At 47.5% G+C, this 22,558-nt stretch overlaps 1 protein-coding gene across 1 annotated transcript in view; it reads right to left on the bottom strand.

Moving 5' to 3' along the window:
* Window positions 1–826: 826 nt before the first annotated feature.
* Window positions 827–22,558, bottom strand: part of CUNH16orf95 (chromosome unknown C16orf95 homolog) — a 64,503-nt gene continuing 42,771 nt past the window's right edge. The window contains 1 exon segment of the mRNA XM_058440398.1: window positions 827–1,828. The gene's annotated coding sequence lies outside the window, so the exon portion shown is untranslated.

Raw genomic sequence — 22,558 nt, 5'->3', positions numbered from 1 at the left:
CTCTACTAAAAATACAAAAACTAGCCAGGCGTGGTGGTGGGCACCTGTAATCCCAGTTACTCAGGAGGCTGAAGCAGGAGAATTGTTTGAACCTGGAAAGGCGAGGTTGCAGTGAGCCAAGATTGTACCACTGCACTCCAGCCTGGGCAACAGAGTGAGACTCTATCTCAAAAAAACAAACAAACAAACAAAACGAAAGAAAGAAAGAAGCCAGCCTGAAGAGGCTGTATGCTATATGATTCCCAGCTCTAGGACATTCTGGAAAAGGCAAAACTATGCAGACAGTAAAAAGATCAGGGTTGGCAGGGTGAAAGGGAAGAGGGGGAGGGATGAATAGGCAGAGCACAGAGGATGTTTAGAGCTGTGAAACTCCTCTGTGGATACTACGATGCTGGAGACTTGTCAGGATGCACGTGTCCAAACCCACAGCATGTTCAACACAGAGGGAAGCCTCATGTAAACTATGCACTTCACTCAATAACAATGTGTCAATGCTGGCTCATCACCTGTCACACATGTACCACACTAACGCAAGATGGTAACAATACGGGAGGCTTGGGGGGGGCGTGCATGGGAACTCTACTAAGGGCTTCATTTTTCTATAAATTGCAGTAAACAGTCTATTAACACACACACAAAAAGAAAACAAAATCTGTGAGCTAGTTCACCATCTCAACCAAAAGGAGCATTAACAAGTGAAAAAATTACCTGAAACATTTGTAACAAATAGGCACAGGGGAAACTGGACAAATGTGTCCCTCTCTCCACCCTCCTGAAATACATCATGGGGTGCCCTGTTTCACCGCTCCACAGCAAGGACAAGGAACCCCAAGGGGTGTCCAAAGCAGCCACAGTGAACCTCCCTCCTTCAGTGTCCGTCCTCTTTCCTCCTTCCTCAGTCTCGTAGATTCACTGTCTTCGTGCAGCCAGACTGGCTTTATTTCTACCTTTCTTGCTGTGTGCACGGAATGCTTTACACCAAAGGAAAATTATACAGTGCAAACATTTATTCAGAAACATGGTTTGCAGTGCTACCTCCCTGGAGTACTTGGCCAGGAATGAAAGCCGGGTACACACTGCCGCTGGCGGAGGACAGAAGATGGAATCCTTTGCTCAATATAGTTCCAGCTTTTATGAGGCAGCTTTAGAGGGAATGTGTCAACTTCTCACCTGAAGCCCAGGCTGAAAAGAGCCCTGCCCTGCAAAGCCAGGCAACTGTCGGGGCACAAAGAAGGGGCAAGAAAGTGGGAGATGGAGAGAGTGTCTTGGTGACCAAATGACACCCTCGGGGGCTTTCATCTCAGCTTCAAAGGGAAAGAATAAAATGAAAAGGGGGTGGGGATGGGCAGCAGTACTCATTGGGTCAGAAGCAGGTGGGTCACTCTTGTCCTGGACCTTAAGGCCACGGACATGGGCATGTTGGTGCCTCAGCCACACCGTGCCGATGCTTGGAGCAGCCCTGGTTCCAAAATCACGCTCCCCCTTCAACACTGGCACTGCCTCTCCCTGCTTTATTTTCTCCACTAGTGGGCTTAATCATGTCCCCAAAGATATACCCAAGTCCTAAACCGCTGGCCCTGTGATGTGACCTTATTTGGAAGAGGGTCTTTGCAGATGTGATCAAGTGAAGACAAGACCATACTGGAGCCGGGTGGGCCCCCATCCAAAGACTGCTGTCTTTATAAGAAGACACGACACAGACACACGGGGGAGAGGCCGCATGGAGACGGAGCCAGGACTGGAGTAACAAAGCCACCATCAGAGGAACGCCAAGGACTGCAGGCCACAAGTTCGAGACCAGCCTGGACAACACAGTGAGACCCCATCTCTAAAAAAAAGAAAACAAATTTAATTAGGCAGGCATGGTGGCACACACCTGCAGCTCCAGCTAATCATGAGGTTATGGCAGGAGGATGGCTTGAGCCTGGAAGGCAGAGGTTGCAGTGAGCTGGGATCATGCCACTGTTCTCCAGCCTGAGGAACAGAACGAGACCCTGTCTCAGAAAAAAAAAAAAAATTAATTAAAAAATAAAATGCAAAGCTGGTGATGTGTAGACATGGGCCAAGTTGTAAACAAGCAGGAGGCCCAGGGACAGTGGTGAAGCATGTGGATTCAGGTCTGGCTCAGCCTCCCCAGATGCAGAGTCTCACTGAGCTCAGGGAGCATAGGACCTTCCTCAGAGGCATTTTGTGAAAGGTCAGCGAGCTCTGAGTGCAGGGCCCGTCCATTGATGGTGATGCCAATAAACATCAATTCCTGTCATGATTTTTATTCTTGTTATTTTCGGAGCCTCCAAAATATTCAGACTCTGCTAGGTATGGTGGCTCACACCTGTAATCCCAGTACTTTGGGAGACTGACACAGGAAGATCACTTGAGGCCAGGAGGTCAAGGATGCAGTGAGCTGTTATTTCCACTGCACTCCAGCCTAGGACACAGAGCAAAACCATGTCTCAAAAAAAAAATCTAAAAATTAAAGTTTAAATTTAAATTTAAAAATGTAAGAAAATATTCACATTCTTTGATCCAGAAATCCCACTTTGGGGAATCTATCCCTAAGAAAATAATACAAAATGCGGGGAGAAAATATGTTATACTATGCTATTTATGGCTGTATGTTATTGGTAATATTGAAAAGTCAGAAGCAGCTCAAGGTTCAATAATAGGAATGTGATTAATTAACCTAAGTATCCAATTGATGAACTATCAGGCAGCCACCAAAAATAATTTAAAGAGTGTGTAATACCTGGGGAAATGCTTATAATTTCAAGCACAAAAAGCAAAATACAAAATTCTAAGTATGCATACTGAGGCACCAAAAAACAGATACTCACAAGAAAGAAAGACATCACATTTAATAGGGTTGCCTATTGAAAAGATGGACATGCATTTCTTTAATAAGTATGGATACTTTAGGTAGTACGTAGAAAAAAGTTTTAAGAGGGGCCAGGCGAGGTGGCTCATACTGTAATCCCAGCACTTTGGGAGGCCAAGGCGGGCAAATCACCTGAGGTCAGGAGTTTGAGACCAGCCTGGCCAATATGGCGAAACCCTGTCTCTACTAAAAATACAAAAATTAGCCAGGCGTGGTGGCATGTGCCTGTAATCCCAGCTACATGGGACGCTGTGGCAGGAGAATAGCTTGAACTTGGGAGGCGGGGGTTCCAATGAGCCGAGATCGTGCCACTGCACTCCAGCCTGGGCGACAGAGCGAGAGCTCAAAAAAAAAAAAAAAAAAAAAAAAAAAAACTATATCAAGATAATTTGAATGTATATACTCATCCATACAGAGTACATATATGCACATTCATAAATATATACTAGATAGACAGACACATAGATAGATAGATACATAGATAGATACATAGATAGATAGATAGATAGATAGATAGATAGATAGATAGATAGATAGATAGATAATAGATAATGTGAATCTGTATGTGTCAATCAGGATTTTATTCCCTCAAGGAAAAGTTACAAATCTTAATTTGTTTGAGGAAAAAAAAAAAAAAATCCCTGAAGGTGGGCTCCAAATAATCTATAGAAACAGGTGACCAGTCTGAATACATGAATTCATGAAAATGAATTTGTGAATACGTGATGTAGAGAGGAATGATTTTACACGTAGCACGTTCCTGGCAAAGTGTCGGCCATACATTTCAAAATTATTTTTTAATTAATTTCAGTAATAAAAAAGAAAGAAAAAGTTGTTGAGTAATTAAATTCCCTGCCTCTAAGCGTTTTCACTTAAATAGATCCATTTGCTTATTAACAGACTCCATAGAAATTCATAGGCCAAAAACATGAGGCCTGAGCTGGTAACCTTGGCCTCACACCACAAACCCCACGGCTCCCAGTGCTGCTCTGGGTTCAGATTTAACTCCCACTGTGGTCCTTCACAGGTGACTCAGGCCTGGATTTCCACTTCTTTGCAGAGAGAATTAAAAATCATTGTGGATTCTGCTGGCAGGGCTGGGACTGGTCACATAGCGCCCACCTGCTGTCCACTTTGGACACAGAGGGCAAGGTTGCGGCTCCACACACAGGGCCCACCTGCCACTCACCCACTAAAGACGACGAGCTAGAGAATGTTCCTTCCTGAGCCTCACTTTCCTCTGCAGAAAAGTGAGGGTAACAAAGCACCCCTCTTACCTCTTATCAAAATGAACGAGACAAAATTGGGATTGCTGCGTGAGTCAGGAAGGCCAGGAAAAAGTTTAAAATTTTTTAGAAGATGAAACAGGGAGCCAGGCATGGTGGCTCATGCCTGTAATCCCAGGACCTTGGGAAGCTGAGGCCCTAGGGGCTCGAGAGTAGCCTGGGCAACACGGCGAAACCCCGTCTCTATAAAAAAACAAAAATTAGCTGGGCATGGTGGCGTGTGCCTGTAGTCCCAACTACTCAAGAGGCTGAGGTTGGAGAATGCCCTCAGCCCAGGAGGTCAAGGCTACAGTGAGCTATGATTGTACCACTGCACTCCAGCCTGGGTGACAAAGTGAGACTGTGTCTCAGAAAAAAAGGAAAAAACTGATAAAACTGGGATTCACAGGTGAAGGGTTTACCCCACACTGGACTCCATGCAATGCTTTTACTTCCTCTTCCCAATTTTTTTCCTTTAAGAGGTGGGTTGTTGCTCCATCACCCAGGCTGGAGTGCAGTGGTGCAGTCTCCTACTCCTAGTCTCAAGTGATCCTCCCACCTCAGCTTCCCAAAGTGCTGGGATTACACATGGGAACCACCATGCCCAGCTTCCAGTTATTTTTTAATATCAGGTTGGTGCAAAAGTAAACTGTGATGACTTTTACTTTTGTACTGACCTAACAAATGACTCACCACATGGTTGAGTTTAAGCTTGTATTTTTCTCTTTGCCAAAGACTGGTTTTGAGTGAACGATCACGGCTGGTTTTATTGGCCACTTACTATATACCAAGTGTTTATCCTATCATCAGCCACCTAACCCTTTCAGGAGCCCTGTGAGTTCCTGATGTTATTTCCCTATTCAACAGATAGGGAGACTGAGGCTCAGTAATCAGTAAAACTAGGATTTCAACCCAGGAGGTTAGACCCAAAGCCCCTGAGCTTAACCCCTACTCCATGCTACATGGATCTTCTGTGAAAGGTCAGGAACAGGGACCTAGGCCAAATCATTCTCTAAACACGAACCCTAATTCCTATTGAAGATCAGTAGGAATCGGCACTGCCACCTTCCTGCCCACTCCCACCTGCCATCAACTCCAGCGTTCTGAGGTTAAGAACCAGACTCAGGAGCCAGGCAGGATTCAAATCCCAGCTACCAGCTGGGCACAGTAGCTCCTGCCTGTAATCCCAGCACTTTGGGAGGCTGAGGCAGGGGGATCACTTGAGGTCAAGAGTTTGAGATCAGCCTGGCCAACATGGGCAAAACCCCATTTCTACTAAAAATACAAAAATTAACCAAGCGTGGTGGCATGTACCTATAGTCCCAGCTACTTGAGAGGCTAAGGCAGGAGAATTGCTTGAACCCAGGAGGCAGACGTTGCAGTGAGCCAAGATTGCACCACTGCACTCCAGCCTGGGCAACAGAGCAAGCCCTTGTCTCAAAAAAAAAAAAAAAAAAATCCCTGCTACCGTTCACAAGCTGTATGATCTCAGTTGGGTTACTAGGCCTCTCTGTTCCTCCATTTCCTCAGCTCCCAGATAACAATAGTGCCTGCCTCACAGGCTGTTGTGACTATCATCTCAAATAACATAGGTAGAGTGTTCACAGATCCAGATGGAGATTCAGGGAAGCTACTGAACTCATCCAATGTTTCACACTCCAGGTCTGTGCACCAGCCACCAGGGACACCAGAAAATCCGAGTACAGGATCATCACGGTTGACTCAGATCAGGGGCAGCAAACGTTTTCATAAAGGACCAGATGGTAGAAATTTGTGGGCCTCCAAAATAATTGGAGGTTGGTCGTGGTAGCTAAGCCCTGTGGTCCCCGCACTTTGGCAGACCAAGGCATGGGGATCACTTGAGCCCAGGAATTCCAGGCTGCCATGAGCCGTGATCATGCCAATGCACTCCAGCCTGGGTGACAGAGTGAGACCTCATCTCAATAAATACATAAATAAATAACAATAATAATTGGGAAGAGGAAGTAAAAGTTTCCATCAAAACTACTCAACCCTGGACCCCAGAGTAAACTTGAAAACTGAGTTCTCAGCCGTGACGGCATGGGGGGGTCAGACACACTCGTTATACCCCTCCCTCACTGGCCATGATCACGCTTTCTCCCCTAAGGGCTACACAGAAAGCAGTCCTTACAAAAGCCTCCACCGCTGACATCAACCTACTGCCTGATGCTGCCCCTCCTTTTTGCCTGATAAGAGACTACCGACCACGGAGTGGTTCTGGCCAGTGTGTGGCGGATGCGCAGTGAGGGTTTTCCCATCCTCCACTTCACCCTTGACGTCAGAGCGCTGAAAACTCCACCCTCAGATTATGCCAAGGCCGCAATTTTTTCTACATGGAGCCCATGAAGGAGCATGAAGCTCAATCGTGCATGTGTGTTTCTCCTTTCATAAATATTCAAGACTCCTCCTACAGCTTATTGAATATGTATATTTGGCCTCCCTGCTCTACATAAATTCCTGTTCCCTTTTCCCCTCTCTTGAAGTATCTGTTTCTGCTTCCCAACCTGTCGGACTGGCCACCCTGCAGGCTGCAACCCTTGATGAGAAATAAAGCTCTCCTTCCCAAATTAAGCAAACAAACAAACAAAAACTACTCAACTCTGTTGTTGTAATGCAAAAGCAGACACAGACAGCCCCTCAGTGAATAAGGGTGGCTGCATTCCAATAATACTTCACTTATGAATGGGGGCTGCAGGGTCAGACAGGTCATGGTCTGTATTAGCTCATTCTCACATTACTATAAGGAACTATCTGAGACTGGGTAATTTATGAAGAAAGGAGGTTGAATTGAGTCACAGTTCCACAGGCCGTACAGGGAGCATAACTGGGGAGGCCTCAGGAAACTTACAGTCATGGCAGAAGGTGAAAGGAAAGCAGGCACATCTTCACATGGCAGCACAAGACAGAGAGGCAAGAGGGAGGTGCTACAGACTTTCAAACAACAAGATCTCATGAGAACTCACTATCACAAGAACAGCAAGGGGGAAGTCCGCCCCCATGATCCAACCACCTTCCATCAGGCCCCTCCTCCAACACTGAGGATTACAATTCAACATGGGATTTGGGTGGGGACCAAACCATACCATGGATCAGCAGTGGGGCTGGGTGCTCTGACTGAGGCACAGTTTTGGCAGAAAGGAAAAGAAGCGATGGATACTGGGTAAAGTAATACAGAATGTGACACAACTACCAAGCTAAATCTGTGTGCCAGGAGCTGCACAGCACAGCACAGCAGGCAACCAGAGCCAGGCATTGCCCAGGGGAGGAAGAGCCCTGCCAGGGGTTCATGGTGCTCACAGGAGGGAGGAGAGGCTGTCACGGGAAGACACCCTTTCCCCATGCTGCTCCCAGGATTCTCCACACACCCAGTTCCAGGTCTGCCTTCTGGGATGGAAATCTGGCATCTAACAACACAGGCAACCATGGCACGAAGCCTGCCCACTGGGCAGTTGGGTGCAGATGGGGCAGTGAAGGATATGGCTCCTTCCACACCTTAGGCCTTCCACGAGGGGCTTTCTCCATCACTTTACACCTGGGGCAGACTTGAGTCAAACTCACCAAGCACCTTCCAGCCTCAGGGTCTTCGCACATGCTATCCCTCCTACTGCACACACTGTTCCCCCAACCTACAACATCCTTCCCTCTGCTCTTCACCAGCCATCTCCTTCCTTCCTCAGGTTTCAGCATAAGCATGACTTTCCAGGGACACCATCCCAGGGCGCAGACACCAATCCCGCCCTCTACTAGCTTAGGGCTCCCTTTCACAAACTCCTGCACCTTCCCCTTATAATTCTAACCACATTGTGGTTCTACAGCATTTGTCCATCTCCCCTCCTGGGCTCAGGCCTATGTGAGCTGGGACCACATTGGTCTTATTCTCTGGGGTTTCCCCAGTTTCTAGCACAAACTCTGACTCAGATATTTGTTGAATAAATGACTAGAAAGAAAACAAAATGTGCAAGCAGAATTCTCTGATTCCAAAGATGATGTTGAAGCTCAGTAGCATTACATCAATAGGAAAAGTAATGTTTTCACCTTTTTTTCTCTTATATCTTCCGATTTTCTTGCTTTCCAAATTTAGAAACCTAGGTAAAGTGAGTTCACATAAAGGACTAATCTCTTTATTTAAAAAAAAAAAAAAGTTTTTCAGTGACTGGTGTATTTAATTAGCATCAAAAAATATGGTTACATTACACATTTTATAAAACTACTAATGCACATGTGTGCAAATTTGCCTCTAAGGACAACTTAATATTTTTATGATATGCTTTCAATATTTCCCCATTGTTCCAAAGTAATATTTTTTGCTATTAAAATATATAATAAAGTTCTCAAGAAATAAAAAAACCAGGGTCACTCTAGGCAAATAAAAGTGAAACACTAAGAACATACAGGACCACTTTTCTTTTTTTTCTTTGTCTTTGACAAGGAAAGGGTCTGAAATTAATTTTACCTTCTTGATTAAAAAAATACCTTGAAATGGTCATAGGCAGGCTTTACATTGAACTTGAACTTCTCACGCTGGTTCAGCTTTCTTTCCACAAAATCAAGAGGCTCAGCTAATCCTACTCTGGGAAGATGCAGTGGTGTGCAGGCCAGTGTCCAACAGCCGGCTCTAAAGTCAGGGAACCCTGATTCGCAGCATATGCCAATTGCTGTGGTGTGAATGCCACCAGCCCAGCTGATTTCACACAGACATGACACGATATACACACTCCAGAGCGGTATCCTGCGCCAGCTCCCAGACCTCAGGCGGAACACATCAAAGGGATGCTGTGTGAGGGGGGTCTATAATTTGCCTGGTTCATTGTGCATAGTAATTGTTCCATAAATGTTAGATTCTATCATTCGATGCTGACCCATTCTTTTCTTTCTCTTTTTTGAGAAAGGGTCCTGCTCTCTTGCCCAGGCTGGAGTGCAGTGACATGATCGTGGCCCACTGCAGCCTAGACCTCCCAGGCTCATGCAGTCCTCCCCACCTCAGCCTCCCAAATAGCTGGAACTACAGGTGTGCATCACCATCCCCAGCTTAGTTTTGTATTTTTTTCTAGAGATGGGTCCTGCTGTGTTGCTCAGGCTGGTCTCAAACTTCTGAGCTCAAGGGATCCTCCTCCCTCAACCTCCCAAAGTACTGGGATTACAGTTGTGTGAGCCACCATGCCCGGTCAGTGACCTATTCTTTAGTAACTATTCCCATGGGGAAGAATCTGACACCCTGGTGCATTCTCATGCACTATCCCCACCAACCTGCCAGGGCATTCCCTGAGCAGTGGGCACAAGGGAAGCTGGATGACCAGCTCTGGGGCTTGGCAAAAGGGGGCCCTCAGTGGAAGGCTGAGTCCTGCTGCTTGCTCTGAGCCGGGGAAGCCCAGAATGTCTCAGAAGCGGAGACAAAGGGCATGGGGCATCCTGGAATACATAAAGCTTCTAGGGCCTAACACTGCAAACCACGTCGTCAGGAGGGCAGGACTTGGCATCAGGTGACCTGGGATGGAAGGGATTTTTTTTCTGTCCCCACCTTGCCATATACTGTGTGACCTTGGGTGAGTCAGCAGCTCTTCCCCTCTGAGCCTCAGTTACCTCATTTGTAAAAGAGAGAGGACCACTGCAGAACTGTGAAGGTTGTAAGAGAAAAAGTAGGGGAAGCACGTGGCTGAGATTCAAAGAGTCCAAATCACCCAGAGGCGGTGCAGGATTCAGATGGCGCTGTCCAGCCCTGGAGTCAGCACCAGCCCCACTAAGCCGCACAGACACAGGCTTCCACAGGAACTAAGGATGAGGAACACAGAAGGCGGGGTAAACACCGTGGTGTGGAAAATGGTTCGTACTGTGGCTTCACAGCACCCAAAACATGGCTGGAACTGAGACACGCCCTCAGAGTAAGTCACACGCTGGATTTCAAAGGCTTCATATGAAAAAGAGAATGTAAATATCTCATTAATATTCTACTGTTGCTTACATGTGGACAGGGTAATATTTTGGATATGATGAGTTAAATAAAATATATTATTAAAATTAATTTCGGCCGGGCGCAGTGGTTCACGTCTGTAATTCCCAGCACTTTGGGAGGCCGAGGCGGGCAGATCACTTGAAGCCAGGAGTTTGAGACCAGCCTGAGCAACATGTAGAAACCCCATCTCTACTAAAAATACAAAAATTAGCTGGGCATGGTGGCACGCGCCTGTAATCCCAGCTACTAAGGAGACTGAGGCAGGAGAATCACTTGAACCCAGGAGGCGGAGGTTGCAGTGAGCCAAGATCATACCACTGCACTCCAGCCTGGGTGACAGAGTGAGGCTCTGTCTCAAAATAAAAATAAATAAATAAATTTAATTTCACTTTCACTTTTTAGAATGTGGCTGCTGAAAAATTTAAAATCACACGTGTGGATTATATTATGTTTCTATAGGACAGTGCTGGGGTAGACAGACCATGGAGTCAAACCACTTGCATCATGCACTGTGTGGCCCTGGGCAACTGGCCCCGGGCAACTGGCCCCTCAGCTTCCTGATCTATACATGACAGCTGTTCTGCACACTCCACCACCTGGAAAAGAGCACTTCCAAATGGGCCCTTTCCCCAGGTGTGTCGGATGGAATCCTCTCCTCTAGGAAAAGCTCTTCCCTTCCCTCTCATCTTGGCAAGCCCTAGGGACTCACAAAGCCTTTGTTTGCTGAACAACTGACTGGCAGGGAGACACTAGGCAAGAAAAACAAACAGGGCCCCCTCCACATGGTTATTTAAGAGAAACAGTGAAAACAAACAAGAGAAGAAAGAAGTAGTCAAGAGAAGTCCAAGTCCTTAATGAGGCACCCTTAGAAATCACTCCAAGCTCCAAGTGGGAGGGAGGGGAGCAAAGGGGAAACCAGGTGCAAGAAAGGGGCTATAAAGATGGGGAAGGAAATCGAGCAGGGAGAAATCAAAAGGGAGGGCAAATCTGGAGGAAGGAGCGCCCAGCTCAGGTGGGAGGAGGAAAGTGGTCTCCACGTTTGGAAGTAATTATTTAAACATTTTGCACCTTTCAAAACAACCGACAGCAACTTCCAGTTCCAAATATCTTTGTGCTCCCCTGCTGCATAGCCTATTGGCCTCTAAACCCAGCAGGCTGAGAGCAGCTTTCAGTATTAGCTCTGCCAAGCTGAAGGAAAACATCTCAGCCTGGGCTTGAAGAGAGAGGCATTCCACCGGGGTTGCTCCACGTGCCACCCCAGGCTGAGACCATGGCGAGAGAATGCAAGGATGGTTTGTCTGCTGCCATTGGGATGGAACCAGCTGGAACCTACTCACATCCTACACCAGCAAGTAGATGCATTGTGATGGATGAGGGTCAAGAACCTGCCCCCAGCCTGTGTCCTGGAGTGGGAGGGGCTTTACTGGAGCCCCAGAGTCTTCTAGGGGGAGGGAAATAAAGCCAGCTGAGCCTCACAGCAAAAGCTGTTGAGCTGTCTAGAGAAGCCTTTGTCAGGGGCAGTCTACACATACTTTGACAAGCAGAAATAGAGTCCTACATGTGTGGTGTCAGGAGGGACCCTTCTGCACCATACAACACCTGGAAATGCTGTCTCCAAAGACACTGACCTATAAGGTCAGGTGAAATCTTTCATTTGACCTGCTTTTACAAGACAGTCTGATTAAGACCCTGCCCATGCCAAGCTAATAAAACATAGGTTCCTCTCTGCCGTGGCTCTACTCCTTCTTGTAGGCCCCATGCTGATCACCAGCTTCCAAGGGAGGGGGCAATACCAGCTGGGCCCAGGGAGTTTCCCAGAGTGCACTGCCCTGAATGCACCCCATCACCTCATCCTGGCAGGTGCCTTCTCTCCCTCCTCCTGACCCTGCAGAAAAGCCTTCCCTGGCTCTCCTGCTTCCTCTGGGCTAAAGGTTCCCCTTACCCCACTGGCTCCAGCACAGCTATGGGTGCCCTCTGCCTTCTGCAGCATAATTAGTTATGGATTTGTTCATTTCCACAGCTGGCTGTCAGCTCCTGGGAAGACCATGAGTGCCTCGATCTAAACCATCTTGGCATTTGCATACTGCAGTTGCTGAATACAAACCGCAAGTGAACAAATCAATGAGTGAAAGAAAATCGACTAGTGGACAGTTCAGAGCCATTTTGAGCTCTTCCTGTTTAACAAGGAGCACAGGGATGAAGAGCACAGACTCCCATACGGTGGCCTGGCTTTGAACCTGCTCCCCACCACTGTGTGAACTTGGGCAAGGTACTTAACATCTCTGTGCATAATTATAGTACCCACTTCTTGAAGTAGGAGTAACCTAGTTCCTCTATTTGAAGCACTTAGAGCAGTGCCAGACACACGGTAGGTCCAGGGAAATTGAGGAGCGTCAGCTCTGATTATTCCGTTTGCACAAAGAACACAAAACGAAATGCTGTTTAAAAAATTCTGACATCAGCTGGGCACAATGGTTCATGCCTGTAATCCCAGCACTTTGGGAGGCCGAGGCGGGCAGATCATGAGGTCAGGAGATCAAGACCATCCTGGCTAACACAGTGAAACCCTGTCTCTAGTAAAAATATAAAAACTTAGCCAGCTGTGGTGGTGGGCGCCTGCAGTCCCAGCTACTCGGGAGGCTGAGGCAGGAGAATGGCATGAACCTGGGAGGTGGAGCTTGCAGTGAGCCGAGATTGCACCACTGTACTCCAGCCTGGGCGACAGAGCAAGACTCCATCTCAAAAAAAAAAAAAATTCTGATGTCAATCCCAACAGCCCATATTGAGCTCACTGCCTTAACACAGAAGGCAAGGAGTTAAACCCTTCAGCCTCAGGAAAAAGGGATTAGCAGTGCTGTGTCTGTTTAGTTACTCAGCTCCCTGCCTCTCCAGAGAAAAATATCTTGAAAGATTAGATTATGTAGCTTAGACTGCAGGGCCGCAGTGGAGAGAGGGGCTGCTGTCACCTCCCAGCTAAGCCGAGTGCTGGAGGCTAATTTCCCGTAGGTGGTCTGGCCAGATTTCCTGGAGGCCAAGGGCTGCAGCAAACAGCCTTTCCTGTCCCCCCAGGGATTACAGCGTGAAAGCACTTTTTAAACCTTATATTAAAAAACCGAAAGGCCGTGTCCATTCTGCAAACTCTGAGTATTTAATTTTTAAAACAGCAACACATCAAGTGCACTTGAAAGTGACGGACCCCTGCCTTGGACGATTGAAAAGCATTCGCCTTCGTGAAACATAATTCAAGTGGAGTGACATGTGCCTGACAAAATGATTCAAAGGCCATCTTTCCTCCTCTGGAATCTTCTTCACTTCTCCAGGTGTTAGGGCTGTGCTGGGTGTTGACAAGGGACATTTGGAAATCGTTCGTACTGTGGTATTATAACCTTTCAAGGTTGCCATGGCTCAGCAGCCCTAGAATAGGAAAGTGTCCTTTTATAGGTATAAAATCACCACAGGCATGAAGCAGAGAGACGGCGCTTTCTGTTGAAGACTGTGGTTGTCCTATGTGACCATGGGCATGTTCTTCAGACTCATGGCAACAGCCAGAGATACCCACGTGGAGCAAAGATCAAACATGGAGCAGAGAAGGTACAACCCATGATGGCTGAAATTGAAAGCTCATAGATGAAGCATCACAAAACCCCAATTCAAGCCTTCGCTCTCCACTTCAGAGCTGTGTGACCCTGGGCCAGTTTCTTGACTTCTCTGAGCCTCCATTTCCTTATCTGTTCGATGACAGAAATATCCTTACCTACTTCACAGGTTTGCAGTGAAGATTCAGTGAGACCTTGTACTTGAAGATGTTTTATAAACTGCTACACAACATTCAAATGGGAGCTGTTACTCTTCTTACCCAGAAAATGGATTTGTTTGTTCTCTTTTCATTCATGCCCAGGAATGACCCAGATATACCACTTGTCACTCACTGACTGTGAGTGTAGAGAGTAAAGCTTCGTAGGAAAGAGGGTCAGTCTCAGAAATCTATGGAGTAGCCCCCCCCCTTCCTTTTTCTGCCATCATGATGTGTGCTTGACTCCACTTCTTGCTGTGTCTTCTCAGAAGACTTTCAGAATTAAGCAATTCCTGGCCAAGAAACAAAAGCAAAATCGTCCCATTCCTCAGTGGATTTGGATGAAAACTGGTAATAAAATCAGGTACAACTCCAAAAGGAGACACTGGAGAAGAACTAAGCTGGGTCTATTAGGAATTGCACATGAGATGGCACACATATTTATGCTATCTGAAGGTCACAATCACGTTACCAAATCAAGCTGAAAATGTCACCACTATCAGGAGAGTTAGACATGTTTTATTGGGAATACGTATTTTTTTTCTCTGAATCTGCTACGAACACGTTCTTTGGCTGGGTTTACAATAAATATGTGAGACCTTTCATTTAAAAAAAAATGAAATCTATGCAGTGATTCCCCCGCTTGAGACTCATTTAAAGTCTACCATGCATTGGTCAGGTGTAATACAGTGTTCCTTCAGAATCCTGTCCTGGCCAGGCACAGTGGCTCACGCCTGTAATCCCAGCACTTTGGAAGGCCAGGGCGGGCAAATCAGTTGAGGTCAGGAGTTCAAGACCAACCTGGAAAACATAGCGAAACCCCATCTCTACCAAAAATACAAAAATTAGCTGGGGGTAGTGGTGCACACCTGTAATCCCAGCTACTCAGGAGACTAAGGCACAAGAATTGCTTGAATCTGGGAGGTGGAGGTTGCAGTGAGCCAAGACCATGCCACTGAACTCCAGTTTGGGCAACAGAGTAAGACTCCATCTCAAAAATAAATAAATAAATAAATAAATGATTTTTTAAAAATAAAATAAAAATCCTGTCCTGAACCAGTTAGAGATGCTGTCAAGTCCCCTCTTGAACAAGCCCATGCTCCATCCACTGTCCTATCAGAGCTCATGCCCTGAGCCCCTAAATGTCTTACCTATGTCCCCAGGGCCAGGTACCTGACAGCTAGGGATAGCCCTATGCTTTAGAGCCCACGAAATTTTTCAAATTGGTCCACAGAAGCCCACAAAACCTGGTTAAGTACACTCCACTGACCACATATAAGCTGCTGGCTACAGCCACTCACTGTTACCCATGCCTGGGTGCAGCCCCCTGCATGGCCCTGCCTGGCAGCCAGCTCCCATTTGCAGCCATAAGTAATAGTGTCCTGTCCTATCAGGGTATTGTGTCCTGCCATCAAAAAAAATCTTTAAATCTTATCAAACACTTAGGTTCTCAAAGAGATGTAAACCAAGACTTCTGCTGCTTTGCTTTTTAATAATGGCAAATCAGTTAGAAGTCAATTTGAGGTCCATCAAAATTCAATGTTACCTCTGGACATTAAAGAGTACAGGGCAGACAGACATGGGGAGAAATCCTAGACATTTTGTGAAATGGGAAGGAAAAACTAAGTTCCAGCATCGTATGCCTGGAGCCTGTGAGCTGTGGAATGAGGGGACCATTTTGTCTTTTTTTTTTTTTTTTTTTGAGATGGAGTCCCGCTGCCACCCAGGCTGGAGTGCAGTGGCGTGATCTCAGCTCACTGCAGGCTCCTCCCCCTGGGTTCATGCCATTCTCCTGCCTCAGCCTCCCGAGTAGCTGGGACCACAGGTGCCCACCACCTCGCCCGGCTAATTGTTTGTATTTTTAGTAGAGACGGGGTTTCACCAGGTTAGCCAGGATGGTCTCGATCTCCTGACCTCGTGATCCGCCCGCCTTGGCCTCCCATTTTTGTTCATTATTCAATGTGCAGCTCCCAGCTTTACACCTGACACACAACAGGTGCCGGGAAAGGCCATTGAACCTATTAATAGGTATGGGATTTTTCCACTGATGCGGCACCTGTGAGAAAAGGCTTACTCTCCATACACGTGCAGAAGTGCCCAGGAAGGAGCCATCTAAACCATTCAGGTTTCAATTATCTGGGGAGGAAAGGGGGTATCACCTTTTTCTGTGAACTTCAGAATTATTTGAATGTTTAACCTTGAAGATAAATTACTGCCTGGCTTGTATAATCTATAAAGCAATCTATAAAGAAATAAAGACTCCACCCCCGCCAAAAAAAGGAGAAAGAAACACACTTGTGATTAATACCCTCTGTTGAATCACAAGAATTCAGGAGTTATTAAAGAGTCATTAAGGACCCATAATTTAAAAGTAAAATTTAAAATTCCAAGAAGAAATTTGTGCAGCACCCTTCCCTTCTCCAACCTTCCAGGAGTGAGGAACTGATAAGGCAAATAAAATAAAGAATTATTATGTATTAATCAATAATGAATAATGAATCAATGAATAAGGAGCTGAAGCTAGAAATCACAGCACTCCCAGCTTTGCCTTTGTATTGTTACCAATCTAGATCACTTTGGTTAATAATAAAAGGCTCAAAATATACAAATGGGGCGAGTCCTGGCACAGAGCCTTACAGGAATGAGAATGCCCACTTCTCTCTCATTCCTTCAAAGCCTGTGCACAAGAAGAATGGAGAGGTAAGAAGGAAAGTAATTTCCCTCCTCTCTACCCAAGCAAGGGGTATCCCCAAGGTACAGAGAGGAAACTCTGGTGAGCAACAAGGCGTTATTAGACCATGATAGGCTGGGTGTAGCGGCTCATGCCTGTAATCCCAGTATTTTAGGAGCCAAGGCAGAAGGATCACTTGAGCCCAGGAGTTCGAGACCAGCCTGGGCAACATGGCGAAATGCCATCTCTACCAAAAAATGCAAAAAGTAGCCAGGTATAGTGGCGCACACCTGTGGGACCAGCTGTTCAGGAGGCTGAGGGGGGAGGATCACTGGAAGTCAAGGCCGCAGCAAGCCATGACTGGGCCACTGCACTCTAGCCTAGGTGACGGAGCAAGACCCTGCCTCAAAATAACTAACTAAATAAGAACATTTTATTCTCAGTATTTCTTTTCATATACACACAAACACAGACACACACAATACACACGCCCACATACATACACACACACACACACACACACACACACACACACACACACACACACACGCCAGTCAAAGAACTTCTGAAGCAGATTAATTCCAAAACCAAGGTTAGGAAGGAAATCCCCCAGGACACTACTCATGTTTGATGTTGGTTTTCTGTTTGTTTCTCTTAGAGCTCTTACAATCTCTTTCCTGAACAATGGGTAAAACTATTTTGGGGGATCTGGCAAGGAGATCTTCCACTGGCTTTTAGTCAAAAGCTGAGCCGACAGAGATTCCAGCAGCAACAGACCCAACCACCAAGAACCATTGTGGGACAAGCACCTACGGATTTGCAAACTGGCACAGCCACGCCCCAAACCCACGCTGTGCACTCCTGGGACCACGTTGCGGGTGAGCAGAGCTGCAAGTCTGCAAGGCCCCAATTTATCCCTTAACTGCCCAGTTCTCCCTGGAGACTCACAGCTTCTGGGTGTGGGGACTGTTTCTGTTCTTGTGGGAACCTATTCCATTGTCTTGCCTCGGCACAAACACTCCGTGAGCTGGAAAACCCCCAGCTGTGTCTCAGACTGAACCTTAGAAGCATCTTCTTCTTCTCCCAACCCAACTCTCCCACGCATGACCCCTTCCCCACATGTACCTCCTCATCCCTCTCCCTCTCCAAGTACACCCCCATGTTGGGGACTTTGTATCTTTGGTGAATTCTGCCATCTGGCCCAAGCCTTTGTAGGCATCCAGGAGGTTTTGGAGGGGAGGATATTTGATAAATGATAGTTGCTCTAAATGAGCTGGAACAAGACACAGAGACTTCCCATGGAAAGCTGAGAAATGTTTATTCCCAGAAGGCAGTGGTGACACGATGCCCAGCCACCTGTCAGCCAATGACGCAGGGTTGGTAGCTCTGAAATGTTGGGTCTCCCGCCCAGACACATACGGCTGTCTTCTGGCGACTGCTCCTCTCAAACTAACCATGTGGGTCCATTAGAAGCTGCCATGCTCTCAAAGGAGCCCCCACCACATTCTGCCAGCCTCAGTTCCAGAGGTGTTGGTGACCTGGGGATGCTGGTCACAGAGGAAAACAAGGCAGAAGCGGAGATGTCACAGAGTCTGGCAGTTTTGAGACCCTTCCTGCAATGTGGTTGCTCAGCCTCAGCTTCCATTCTAGGAACTACTCACTGCCTTGCCTGAATCTTGTTTCTCTCACTTACACCCAAAGAGTTCTGTTGATTCCAGGGTTTTTATTTTGGCAAAATATACATAACATAAAATTTAGGCTGGGCATGGTGGTTCACACCTGCCATCTCAGCACTTTGGGAGGCCAAAGTGGGTAGACTGCTTAAGCCCAGGAGTTCAAGACTAGCCTGGCTCACGCCTGTAATCCCAACAGTTTGAGAAGCTGAGGCGGGCAGAAGCAAGCAGATCACTTGAGGTCAGGAGTTCGAGACCGGCCTGGCCAACAAGGTGAAACCCCATCTCTACAAAAAAAAAAAAAAAATACAAGAAATTAGCTGGATGTGGTGATGCACAGCTGTAATCCCAGCTACTTGAGAGGCTGAGGCAGGAGAATTGCTGGAACCCAGGAGGACGAGGTTACAGTGAGCCCAGATCACACTATTGCACTCCAGCCTGGGCTATAAGAGTGAAACTCTATCTCAAAACAAAAAAAAAGCCGGGCGTGGTGGCTCACGCTTGTAATCCCAGCACTTTGGGAGGCCAAGGCAGGCAGATCATGAGGTCAGGAGATCGAGACCACGGTGAAACCCCGTCTGTACTAAAAATACAAAAAATTCACTACCGAGAGGTGAGGCAGGAAATAGATGAACCGGAGGGGGCTATCACCGAGTCCGCCACTGATCTCACCTGGCGAAAAAAAAAAAAAAACCAACCTGGGCAAAACACAGAAGCCCCATCTCTACCAAAAAAAAAAAAATAGCTGGGATGTAGTGGCACACACTTGTTGTCCCAGCTACTTGGGAGGCTGAGGCAGGAGGATCACCTAAGCCCAGAGAGGTTGAGGCTGCAGTAAGCCACACTCACTCCAGCCTGCCAGACACAGTAACACCCTGTCTCAAAAGAAAATGTATCATTTTAACTATTTTCAAAATGCAGAATTCGGTAGCATTTAGCCCATTTACAAAGCTATGCCACCATCGCTACCCTCTAGTTGTAGAACACTTTCATCACCCCGAAAGGAAGCCCATTCCCTGAGCAGCCACTTCCTGGCCCCACTCTCCCAGCCCCCGGCAACCACTCACCTGCTTCCTGCCTCTGTGGCTTTGCCTGTTCTGGATATTTCATTCCAGTAGAGTCATATGGCATGTGGTCTTCTGTTCAAATCCAGTTTTAGGGCAGTCCTGGAGCAGCACTCACCGCTCAGTCGGAGGTGGCTTCCCCCTCTGACAAGGTCCCCTCAGGAGTCCTGGCTGCCCAGTCCCTCAGCCTCACCAAGGGCACTTTGCTAAGGCAGGTGGGTGGAGTGGATGGCCAGGTTCCTATGAAGCCATATCAGAATTTGAGTCCTCCCTTTTCCCTTTCACTCACTGCATACACGTAAGAATCTATTTGACACCCACTACATGCCAAGAGCTGTATGTGATCACATGAGATGAATACGGCGCGGTCGCCACCTGCCAAGATCTCAGTAACCCAGGAGGTCGGGGGCAGGGGGCTCGGGTCTGTTTTCCCATCTCTTTGAGCCTCTGTCCTAATCTGTGCGAGGGGCCGATCCCCCGGCCTTGCAAAACTGTTACGGCATTTCCATGGGGTAACGTGCAGGGCCAGGACTAGGGAGAAGCAAGAGAGGTACCCGCCAGTGCAAAATTTAAGGAGGTGCTCACTGTCAGAGCCATGCAATGCAGGGTTGGCACCTGAGACCAGGTGTCACCTCCAGTTTTACACCTGGGTGCCTCACTGTCCTGGCCCTGGCTGGGCCCTAACAATGTGTGCACACACAGCAGTGTCCAGGACAGCAGGCTGCCAAAGACAGCTTCCTCCAGGCCTGGCATCTCACCACAGACTGTCCTCCTTCTCTTTGAACGTAATCATCTCAGCAAGCTTATGAGACATCTCAGTCTCTTAACTTTCCTCCTACAGATGAGCCTCAGAGAGGTTTAGGAGCTTCCCTAAAGCCACAGAGCATGTGAGGGGCCAGCCTGGAGCATGAGCCCAACTCCGCCTGACCTCCAAGCAGGAGCTTGTCCTCCTAAGAATGAAAGCACTCATCCTATGTGGTGCCCCAAAGTGGGGGACCTTTCTGAGGGCTTCACCTACATTAACACATTCCCACCCGTCCCGTTCCCCACCATCCAATGAGACAACTGCTAATTTCATCCCCCTTTTATACCTGCAGCCCGGGGGGTAGGGGGTCGGCCAGATGGCTCAGGTACAAGTTCACGAGGGGAGGAGCTGGGTGGGGATCTGACGATGTGGCCGCACGGTCCCCCAACATCTTCTGCATTTGGCCCACATATAATGCCATCCTAGTAGATATTTGTGGCTTGCCGCCATTGATTTAGCCTTGGTCCATAAGAGGTCATCATGGCCCACTCAAAAGTTCACTGCCTCAGACGCCCTCTCCCAGGACCCTGCCCAAGGCAGTGACTGTGGGCATTATAGCCTGTGTCTACTGAAGGGGGTGTGTCCATCAGGGAACTTACCTGCAGTGGCGTGTGTCCTGAATCAACATGCACATGCCACTGCCCACATACATGCATGCACATGAACATGTGTGAATTGGAAAGCAACCCAAAATCCCTAGAAGACCTAGAGAGGCATGGAGAAGCACATTTCTGATTTTTGCAGACACCCAGTGGCCAGAGACCACTGTTATGCAGCTCTAGCCTGAAACTCTTGCTCCTCTCAGCCAGTGTCAGCCACAGCTCTCCAGAGAAACAGAACTAGCAGGAGGTTTAATATGTGTGTGCACGTGTGTGTAAAGAAAGAGAGAGAGATTTTTAGGAATTGCTCATATAACTGTGGAGGCTGGTAAGTCTGAAATGTGTAGGGCAAGCCGGCAGGCTGGAAACCCAGGCAGGAGCTGATGCTACGGTATTGAGGCAGAATTCCTCCCTCCCAGAAAAACCTCCGAGTTTGCTCACAAGGTCCTCCCCTGATTGGATAAGGCCCACCCACACTGTCAAGGGTAATCTGCTTCCCTTGAGGTCAGCTGATGGGAGAGGCTGACCACATCCACCAGCACCTTCTCAGCAGCACCCAGATGGGTGTCTGACTGGACCATTGGGCACGGGAGCCTGGCCACAGGACATGTGAACCTCACCGTCAGCCCATCAGGGTCTGAGCCAGGTATCAGAACCCGCCCGGGTATAAGAACCCACTCGCGTGTCAGAACCCAGGACCCAGTGATACCAGACGATCGGAACCCGCTCGGGTTGACACACCAAGGAGTCACACCTGCTTCTCACTCCAAAGTGCTTCTTGTAGATGCACTTTCACAGGCTTTCTTTGATGGAGACTCTCCAGCACACTGCAAAACGTAAACTGTGATCGTATGCATATGCGCCTGTATATCAGGGGATCCACATGCGACGTGTTGTTGAAAATCTTTTTGTTGGGTGGCCTCAGAAGGGCTGTCTTGCTAAACAATGGATTCTACAAAGTGACCAAGCAACAAAAAGAAACTTCGAGTTTTAAATTTCAGCTAATTCTCTCATCTACAACTAACCCTTCTTTAATAAAAATGACTGCAGTGAAAAAATCCCTAAATAACAGAAAAGCCGGCTGACTCAAATCAATGAGCAATATCACTCCAGCCACATCCAACGGAATGAAATGGCACAAGATTACTGCTACGAGATCCAACCCGTAGAATTCAAATGTGCACGACCTTGTCGTTATGAAATGAATGGTGGGAGCGGAGAGGCCAGCAAAGGAGAGTTACATTCAACTCAAAACCAGGAAGTCAACTTCTCCTAAGAAAGTCCCCTTAAAATGTTCAGGAAAGTTCGTATAATCGCAAATACATAGGGGAAAAAATCATAAATATACTTTTCATTACGGTTGAAGAAATGGAAGAGAAGTGTACTTTGTAAATGTGGGGGAAGCCCTCTGACTTATGAAATGGGGGGGTAGGGAAAGGGAAGGAAACATTTGGGATTAAATATTGTCATTTGAGTGGCACAGCTGATGAAAGCCAGGAAATTCTAAATGTGTGCACCGACAATCTGCCACTCCAATTTTACACTCCGGACCCCCGAACAAAAGCTACACTGTGAGGTGCCTGGGGACGGCGCTGGCGTGACTGCGGAGGGAACGGGGTACAGGTTTCCTTTCAATTTAATGACTTTTCAGTGGTGAGTGTGAAAACCAAAATGTTGTTCTGCGAGGCAAGGTGAACGCTCGGCCCTGCCCCCTCCCCCAAGCACTCCATTGAGACGATTTCGTGATTGGGGACAGTCATCTTGCCCTGCGTCACCTCGAAGCATTTAAATCCAAGGGTGCTCCCACCAGCAGGATCCCTCCTGCCCTCCACATGGACACAC

The sequence above is a fragment of the Hylobates moloch genome, unplaced genomic scaffold (genome assembly GCF_009828535.3).
Source record: "Hylobates moloch isolate HMO894 unplaced genomic scaffold, HMol_V3 SCAFFOLD_6, whole genome shotgun sequence".
Lineage (NCBI taxonomy): Eukaryota > Metazoa > Chordata > Mammalia > Primates > Hylobatidae > Hylobates > Hylobates moloch.
Note: the sequence above shows the minus strand (reverse complement) of the source record. Positions and strands in the feature narration are given on the sequence as shown.